Genomic DNA, 9,477 nt, shown 5'->3' with positions numbered 1-9,477 from the left:
ACAAATTCACATGTTTCCCTTTGAAACTTGATTTGTGTTAACTCCGTCAGACACACAAAAAAGTATATAATTCTAATTATTCCAGTCCAACAAGAATCTGAAGTTCTGAAGTATGTTGTAATAGTGTTTAGTTACTCTGGTATGCAATAAAATATAATATATAAACCTCAGGTGTAATTTCACACTATTCTGAAAACCCAGAGTTAGAAATATTAGCATTTTCAAACTTTCTTTTTAATTTTGATATGATAAAAAAAATATCATTAAGTAAATAAGACACAAGAGGATGAAGATCTAATGCTCCTTTATTACTTAAACAACATAAACTGAAGAAGGAATTTGTATTTTCCCCAAGATTAACAAAAATAAATATCTGACAGTGTTGACAATGATCTGACGGTGTTGACGAGAAACTGACGGAGTTGCCAAAACTGGATTTGCATCTCTGCTCAATTTTTTAAACAGATGGAAGTGACAATAATAAGAACTAATAACTCCTTGTCTTATACTGAACATTTTGTTAACTCAATTGTAATAAACAACAAACTTTACATACACTGTTTCCAACTATTACAAAATGCACCGTTTCCAACAACAAAAACAGTAATGGAGAACAGGACCCCTTCTTCTCGTCCCTGTTTTCATCTACCTCCTCTACACCACTTCCTGATCTCCACTTTCTCACCCACTTCTCCTCTTCCTTTCCTTCTGCATTTCTGATTAGTTTCACTATGATGTCTTGAACTGGGCAGAAACAGACATCCTTCTTGCCACATTTGGGCTGAACCACATTTTTGTTGGACCATGGGGTTGCAGAAATTCCACTTTCACATCTTGTTGCTCATTATCCACATCGATGGTCTTGGCTAGCCACCAGTGGTCATCATATACTACTGCTAACCAGTCTCCATTACTAAGGCTGCTAACAGTCTTTACTGTCACCGTACCCTCAGGACCTTTCAAAGGTTCTTCGTCCAACTCCTCCATTACATCCTCCATCTCCATACCCTCTTCCATCTCATTTTCCATCTCCTCCCACAACATGGCCAGAGGTCTCTTCTTCCTTGCCCTCAGTGTATCACTCTGCTGTTCTCATGGGTTGCCATGGTAATAGGAGGTAGCTGGGCAGAAGCACTGGCAATCCAACATCTCGCTGCTAAAGCAGGATAGTTGTCTGTTGTGGATCCTGTCCTTATGTGCGATGATCTGGTGTATTTGTCTTGTTGAGGGAACCGGTTTGAGAGGATTCATGAGAAGTGTGTCGTATCTTTGCATGTCTTCTTCCACAATATGATACAGCTGAACACCATTCAGACTGTTTGAGACCTTTTTGAAGAATATGTGTCCATCAGTCACATAATTTCCTCTCAGGACCAGGTTGTCAGCTGTTCTTTTTACTGTTCCGCCAATGCCGTCTGGTGCGCCCTTACCATGAGAAGTGGGGAAGAAGTTCCACGTTGTCCTTTCAAACCCCAGTGTAGGTGGGATACCAGACAGAAGAAAAAAGTTCTTCTTGTTCTTGTTTGCTTGGACCATCAGACCAAAAGTGCACGGTGGTAACCTGTGGATATTTTGTCTTGATATCTTTTAGGACTGGATCCATTTGTGTCCAGATTGCTGCAGCATCTTGTCTCTTTGACTCTGACAGTGTGCAAAACCCTGCCTTTCCACCCTTAGTGTAATAGATTCTGGTATGGAGTGTTATCTGTGGCAGATTTTGTCCGAAATGGCAGGCCTGAACTTCAGCTTTATATTTGAATTTCCAGGATTCTGAAAAGTCAACATGGACGATTGCTGTACTCTCATCACAGGACTCAATTGTGTTGCTGTATTCTTTTGACTGGTTTCGCAATGAACACACATGTGTTGTGGTTTCCTATCTGAGTTTTTGCTCATAGAGTTTGATGAGCAATGAAAGGCTGCCTCTGTGTTCGACAAGCTTAGTGTTCATGTCGATTCCATTGCATGTGTCTTCTTGAACTCTCTCCCACTGCCTCCATTGAACATCGATTTTGTCTTGCTCTTGGGTTGTAACTGTACCTTTGTTTAGACATTGTGAGCAGGCGTGAAGAAGGCAGGCCTCACTTGCTGGAGAGCAACAAACTAATTGAAAACTGTCATCCAGTTTGTTTGACTTCACAACACCAGACATTTAAGGACCTCGAGCATTAAGCATGCATTTTCATGTATTTGACACAGACATGTCTTCCGATCAGATGCTTTTGGTGCTGTGACATAGAAGGGCCTCAGAGCACAGAATGAAGAATAGCTCAGCTTTACAGTGGGGTTCTTAATCTGGAATTCAGTGTGGAGGTTGAGCATGGAGTCTAGCAGGATCATTATTTGCCGCTTGATCTTGTTCCTGGTGATTGTGTCAGTCTTATCCGTTGTCACACGTGAAGAAATCCTGAACAGTCTGTGTTATACCCTGTATTAATGTTGGCTTTTTCTGAGGCTGCTCCTTTTCTCTCATTAACTTGTAGGTTAACCCAAACTCTTTCATTTGTTGAAGAAGACGATACTTTTTAAGAATCGTGCCTGATGACACACTCAGTGCTGGTTTTTGGCGCCGTGGGCCAGGAGTTTGTTTGTCTTCAGCTCTCTTCTGGGGATGTTGTGGAATAGAAGGGTCTTTTGGATTTTCGGATTCCTTACTTTGCTTCCTGATAGCATCTTCTTTGTTTCTGTGCCTGGAGAGTCCAGTGGTGATGTATTTGTAGCCTTTTTTCTGCGCATTATTGTTTTTATCAGGTTGTTTCGTTGCTTTGTTACATTTGTAATATTCTCTTTCATAGTTTTTATTTCTCTTGAATGCCTTTTTCGCATTTTACTTTGTTGCTTTTCCTGTCTGAGAGACTCCCTGCACTGTCTGGCATTGTTATCTATAGAATATCCTGATCTGATCTTTATCTGATCCTGATTTTTCTTGAACTCTACACTTGTGACAACTGATAAGATTGAGACAACTGACTAGCAAAATATTATCCTGTTGATCACACCATACCATAATGTATTACACTATGGATGGAAAGAGTCAGATAAAGGATGATGTAGCAATCTACAGTAGACACACATGGACCAGTCCTATATTAAGAATTATTATAAAGATATTAAGATGAAATATCCACAGTTTACCACCGTTCACCTTTGCTCTGATGATCTAAGTAAACAGTATAAGAACAAGAATAACTGTTTTCTTCTGTCTTGTATCCCTACTGGGTTATGAAATTCAATCAATCAACCACGTAGACAAGTGATATATTTATATTTATGTATTAACACATGTGCTGGGAAAGTAAGACAATTATTCAATAAGCAGACCACAGCCTGCCCATGCTCTAAAAGTCAGAAGTGTATTGTAATGCATGTTATTATATGCACACTTCTGTGCAGATACAACTCTGAAATAACATTTAAATCCTTTACCATGTTCAAAAATAGTATAATAATAGCATATTATGAGGTTATTGATGGATTTGTCAACTCCGTCAGCTTACACGTCAACTCCGTCAGACACAAAATCTGACGGAGTTGATGTCTGACGGAGTTGACAAAAAGGCACACATTTTCCCTCCAAGCCTGTATTGTGCACTGCAGCTAGCTAGTTTTTTGGCAGTTGCTAGCTGTCTTAATAATCTCACTGAAACACTTGAATTCAATCCACTATTGTTTTTTAAAAGTATAATAACGGAGAGATGGTGTTGACATGTTCCAGCTGTGACCATAGGAATATTGACATTGTTTGTCTAAAATATCAAAACGTATCAAATTTACCAGACCATGTGTGGTAGTGTTGCATTCACCACAGGCAGGGAAAGGAAAAGGGGTCCTCAGGGATAGAGCTGGCCATGCTATTGCCTGATTTAATTAGGTTTATGAAAAAGTCTGACGGAGTTGACATAAACTGAGGACACAACTTTGATAGGCAGATTTCTATGGAAAATATTATTTGAGTTTCATGGCATGCATTGTTTTATACATTTATAACCCTTATCCTTGATTTGATATGTATGTTTTCACAAGTGGAGAGGTTTTTCAAGCTTTTTTGGGCTGGTCAATAATGTGACCCTTGCTGAGGACAAGGAAATTAACATGGGAGCTTCTAACCACAGATTATACATTTAAAGAAATATCCCCCAAAAAACAAATATATGTGCTAAAACATAACATCAGTATACACAATACCTTTAGATTGAACTTTGTGAGTATGTCAATCATTATTAATTTCTTTATTTTTTATATAAATTTGACTTTTCTATGTAGGACATGTTTTGTCCCGACTCTCAAGAATCAGTGAGTTATGTGTCGCCTACTGTATGGCTCAACTACGTAGGTTACCGTATCTGTAATCAATGGCATATTTCCCCATTCTTTGCAGGCGAAAGCAACACTGGGTTACGCTTGCGTTTTATCTATCTATCTATCTATCTATCTATCTATCTATCTATCTATCTATCTATCTATCTATCTATCTATCTATCTATCTATCTATCTATCTATCTATCTATCTATCTATCTATCTATCTATCTATCTATCTATCTATCTATCTATCTATCTATCTATCTATCTATCTATCTATCTATCTATCTATCTATCTATCTATCTATCTATCTATCTATCTATCTATCTATCTATCTATCTATCTATCTATCTATCTATCTATCTATCTATCTATCTATCTATCTATCTATCTATCTATCTATCTATCTATCTATCTATCTATCTATCTATCTATCTGTCTGTCTGTCTGTCTGTCTGTCTGTCTGTCTGTCTGTCTGTCTGTCTGTCTGTCTGTCTGTCTGTCTGTCTGTCTGTCTGTCTGTCTGTTTTGTTTGTATGTATGATCTTTTAGCTGGTCCACACAATAATTATTGCAATAATATAATGGCTGTAGTACAGAACACCGGCGGCCTGATTACTTTTGATTGATTGATTGAATTTGATTGAAAAGTTTATTAACAGATTGCAGAATGGGTACAGTACAGTACAGCTCAGTATACAATTGTTAAGAGGATGCAGACCTGAGAAAGACTTTCGTCTTGTTTCCATCAGGGTCCTCCATTTTCAATTCATCATATGACACACACGACATACAGATAGACAGTACTGCTACATCTATACATTTATGACATACCAGATTTTCAAATACAGTACTGTTTGTGATACTAAAAAAATCCAGAAAAAGAGTGTATATACATTTGACATAGAAACTGTGCATTGGGGGAGTTTGGGTAGGTGGGGTGGGGCTGTACATTGGAGGTGGGGGGGGGGGGGGGGGGGTTGGGTAGGGGGGGCACACACTGTACATTGGAATACTGACCTACATTTGACATAGAAACTGTACATTGGAGGAAGTTGGGTAGGTGGGGTTGGGTGGGGCTGTACATTGGAGGTGTGTGTGGGGGGGGGGGGGGGGTTGGGTACATTGAAATACTGACAAAGCCATGCTTGGTCTTTATTGTACAACTGGGTTAGGACATTTGTAGGGGCCAGTTTTGAATTGCAGTCTCCCGTAGGTGTTCTTTGAGAGTGTTTTTGAAGGTGGGTAGTGATTCACATTCCTTTACAGCTTTGGGTAGGGCGTTCCACATTGTTGTGGCATAATTGCGAAACGTGTTTAGTCCCTTGTTTGAGCCGAATCTGGGTTTTACATGATTTGTGGAGCTCCCTCTGGTGTTGTGATCGTGGTATTCACTGACCTTTGGGAAGTATTTTGACATGTACATGGGTACCTTGGTCGTGTAGTGTATCTTGTAGACCAGGCCCATTGCAAGTTGCTGTACTCTGTCGTCTACTCTAAGCCATCCTAGGTTGGCAAAGTGTGCAGGGGTGAGGTGGGTTCTAGGAGTCAGGTCAAGCAGTAGTCTGACTAGTTTGTTTTGAGATGTTTGTAATTTGGTTTTTAGTGCCTTTGAGGTGCTTTGGTACCATGAGGTGCAAGCATAGTCGTAGTACCCTTGAATGAGTGCTCCTGCCAGAGTCTTCAGGGTATTCTTGTTTACCAGGGAGGAGATCCGGTACAAGAATCGAGTTCGTTGATAGACTTTTTTTATTACATTGGATGCCATTTTGTCACAGGAAAGATTAGCCTCTAGGATGGAACCCAGGTAGGTAATTTCATCTTTCCTTGTGACAATATTGTCACCCACTGTAAGTGCGAAGCCGTCGGTCTTGCTGAGTTTGTTATTTGAACCGAAGAGAATGGACTGTTTTGCCCATGTGTAATGATAGTTTGTTGTCGGCGAGCCAATATTATGCAGATTTTGCCTAGTTCCGAGCTGAGGGTTTTTTCAACCTGTAACTTGTTCTTGTCAGAGACCAGCAGGGCTGAGTCGTCCGCAAACAGGAACAAGTTGCAGTCACAAGCTGACGACATGTCATTTGCATAAATTAGGAACAGTAGTGGTCCTAGTATGCTTCCTTGTGGAACACCACAGTTCACTGTGAGGGGGGGGGATAGGGTACCGTTTACCTCCACCATCTGTTCTCTCCCCTCCAGGTAGGATTGTATCCAGCTCACTGATAAACTATCAAAACCAATTGCTTTTAGCTTGTCAATCAGAATGGTGTGATTGACAGTGTCGAAGGCCTTTTGTAGGTCTAGCATGACCATGCCGCAGTATTTGCCCGCGTCCACCTCTTGCTTGACGTGGTCGTTCAAATAGAGAAGGCATGTGTCAGTGGAGTGGGATGTTCTGAAGCCAGATTGGAATTCGTAGATTAGATTTTTATCCGTAAGGTACTTTTCGACCTGTTCGTATACTATTTTTTCCATGACTTTCGAGATGGATGTAAGGATAGAAACAGGGCGGTAGTTGCCTGGGTCTAATTTGCTGCCCTTTTTGTGCAGGGGTGTTACTCTCGCTATTTTGAAGTCCTTGGGGACGTGTCCCTGTTTTATGGAGAGGTTTATTATGTGTGTGATGACTGGGGTGATGGCGGCTGCTGAGTCTCTAAGGAATTTGGAGGGGATGTTTTCATGGCCAGTGGCCTTGTTCGGTTGGAGGGCGCTCAGTTTATTGAGTACCTCATCTGTAGTTACCATTTCCAGTTTGAAATCGTCTTTGTGGACGCCTAGGTTCTTGTAGTATGCTGCTATGTGTTCTACCCCATACTGCCCTGAGTGGGAGTTTTACCAACGGATTTCCAGTTCCGCGTTCGCGTTCTGCGCTCTGATTGGCCACTGACGTTTCTGGTCGCGCCAATCGTGTGACGGCAAGTTGTGCCACCGGTTAAGCTTAGGCACTCTTTCGAAGTTGGTTAAGGTTGGAGTTTGTCTTAGAGCAGGGCGATAGAACACCAGCCCTGATTCCAAACTCTAACCGTAACCAACTTCAAAAGAGTCGCCTAAGCTTAACCAGTGATAAACTAGGCGTTAGGTAGTTTGCTGCTGTTCGATTCGGAAATGGGCGCGTCACGCGATTGGGCGCACATGTCACATGACCAGAAACGTCAGTGGCCAATCAGATCGCACCAGAAACATCAGTGGCCAATCAGATCGCAGAACGCGAACACGGAACTGGAAATCCGTTGGTAAAAGAATAGACGCGACCCGGCGGCATACGTGGGCAGGCATTAGGGGTCCGGGGCCGGGCCCGCCCACTGAGTCAGCTGTGCCCGCCATGGTGATAAAAAAAATTACTTTTTATTCTTTTCATAGTCGACTAATAGACTATCGGCTAATTTCGGCCAATCAAAGTTGACTATCCAAATCCTTAGTCGGGGACAGCCCTAGTGGGCACTGATGTCAACAACAACACTACTGAAGCTAGCACGGCACTCTGTGAGAATTCGTTTTCTACCCTCAAGAACGTCTTTACAGAACATCGCCTTAGTATGCTTCATCGACGCAAGGCCAATTTAATTCAGTTGGCATTTGAGAAGGACTTAACAAAAAAGTTCAGGAATGAGTGGAGGGACAGTGTTTTAAGAAGATTTCACTCTGTCCCCAAACGCCGCTTGCCGCTCTACTAATGATGGTGAGTAGCCTGTGGAGGAATTTTGTTTGCTTTTTTATGCACCTTATTTTTGTCAGTTCAGTTCAGTTTGTCAGTGAATTCAGAAGTGTTGAATAAATGGAGACTTTTCAAAGATATAGAATAGAATAGAAATGTATTATCCTGAGGGAAATTTGACACTGCGAATCACTCAACATTAAACATTTAGACAGAACAAGTCACGAATAAGAATAACAAAACAAATGGCCTAAGAATAGAATAAAATGAAATAGAATAAAAATAGAATAAAAGATACAGTAAATAAATACAGTAAAAATATACTGAAGTCTACAGTAGGTGTAATATTGCACAGTGCTGTTTAAAAAGTAAGAGTCCAGGAAGATGGTAACTGTCACTCTGTGCTCAGTGATGCAGTGAGGCACAGTGATGCATTGTATAGTCTGATGGCTGTCGGAATGAAGGACTTCCTGTGCCGTTCAGTGCTGCATTTAGGGAGTGTGAGCCTGGCACTGAACATGCTCCTCCTGTCAGCCAAGTCTGTGTATAGTGGGTGGGAGGGGTTTTCCCTGATGGCCTGGAGCTTAGCAAGGTTCCTCCTCTCCGCCACCCTCGCTAGAGTCCAGCTCCACCCCAACCACGCTACTGGCCTTCCTGACCATCTTATCCAGCCTGTTTGTGTCCCCTGCTCTCAGTCCGCTGCCCCAGCAGGTCTGTTATATATATCCGTTCAGTCTGTTTTTGTATAAGTGAATGTTCTTAAGAGAGAGAAATTTGATTGTTCAATTGCCTCTCTGCTGTTTAGTTCAGCACCGTGGGCAGCGCCAAGCAAGCCACAGCGCCGCTGTCCCAGCTGAAACGTATAAAAGGGAACCTGTGTTGAAAAACCATTGTGCCCCCCTGAGAACATTTTATGCCCCCCCACTAATTTGTTTCTGCAGCCTGGTCTGCTGTAGTAGTAGGCTAATCCTTGCAGTACTATTAAAAAAGCTCAATGACAATTGTAGTCCAAGATAGAGACATAAAGAAACATTTCATATCACATTGTAATCTGTACTGGAAAACTATACCATAATACCATCAAAACTATGATAGATATTTTGGCCATATTGCCCAGCCCTAACTACTAATAAATAATAATAATAATCAAATGATTTGCTACCACCCCTACCACTGTTGCTGCTGCTACTAATACTAGTGGTGCTACTACCACCAATTATATCTGTATAACAAATTACATACATTAAGAACCTCAAAGTGTTTGGTATGATTTGTTTGTCTATGTGTTAAAGTCAAGGTAGACCGCGCTCTCAGTATCTGACATTGGGTGCTGAAATCCCAAACATTATGAAGAAGAAAGCCGAAGGCCGGACCAGCACTCTCAGATTTTAAAAATTGTTTTTAATGGCAGCCTATAGTACAGACATGTTTCGGAACAGGTGTTCCATCTTCAGTGTAATAGGCTAGCAGTGATAGCTTGTAAAAATGGGAGCTATATACCATGTGGGCAGGAAGTGACAT

This window comes from Notolepis coatsorum, assembly GCF_963971535.1.
Source record: "Notolepis coatsorum genome assembly, chromosome: 2".
Lineage (NCBI taxonomy): Eukaryota > Metazoa > Chordata > Actinopteri > Aulopiformes > Paralepididae > Notolepis > Notolepis coatsorum.
This window is presented reverse-complemented; position numbering follows the sequence as displayed.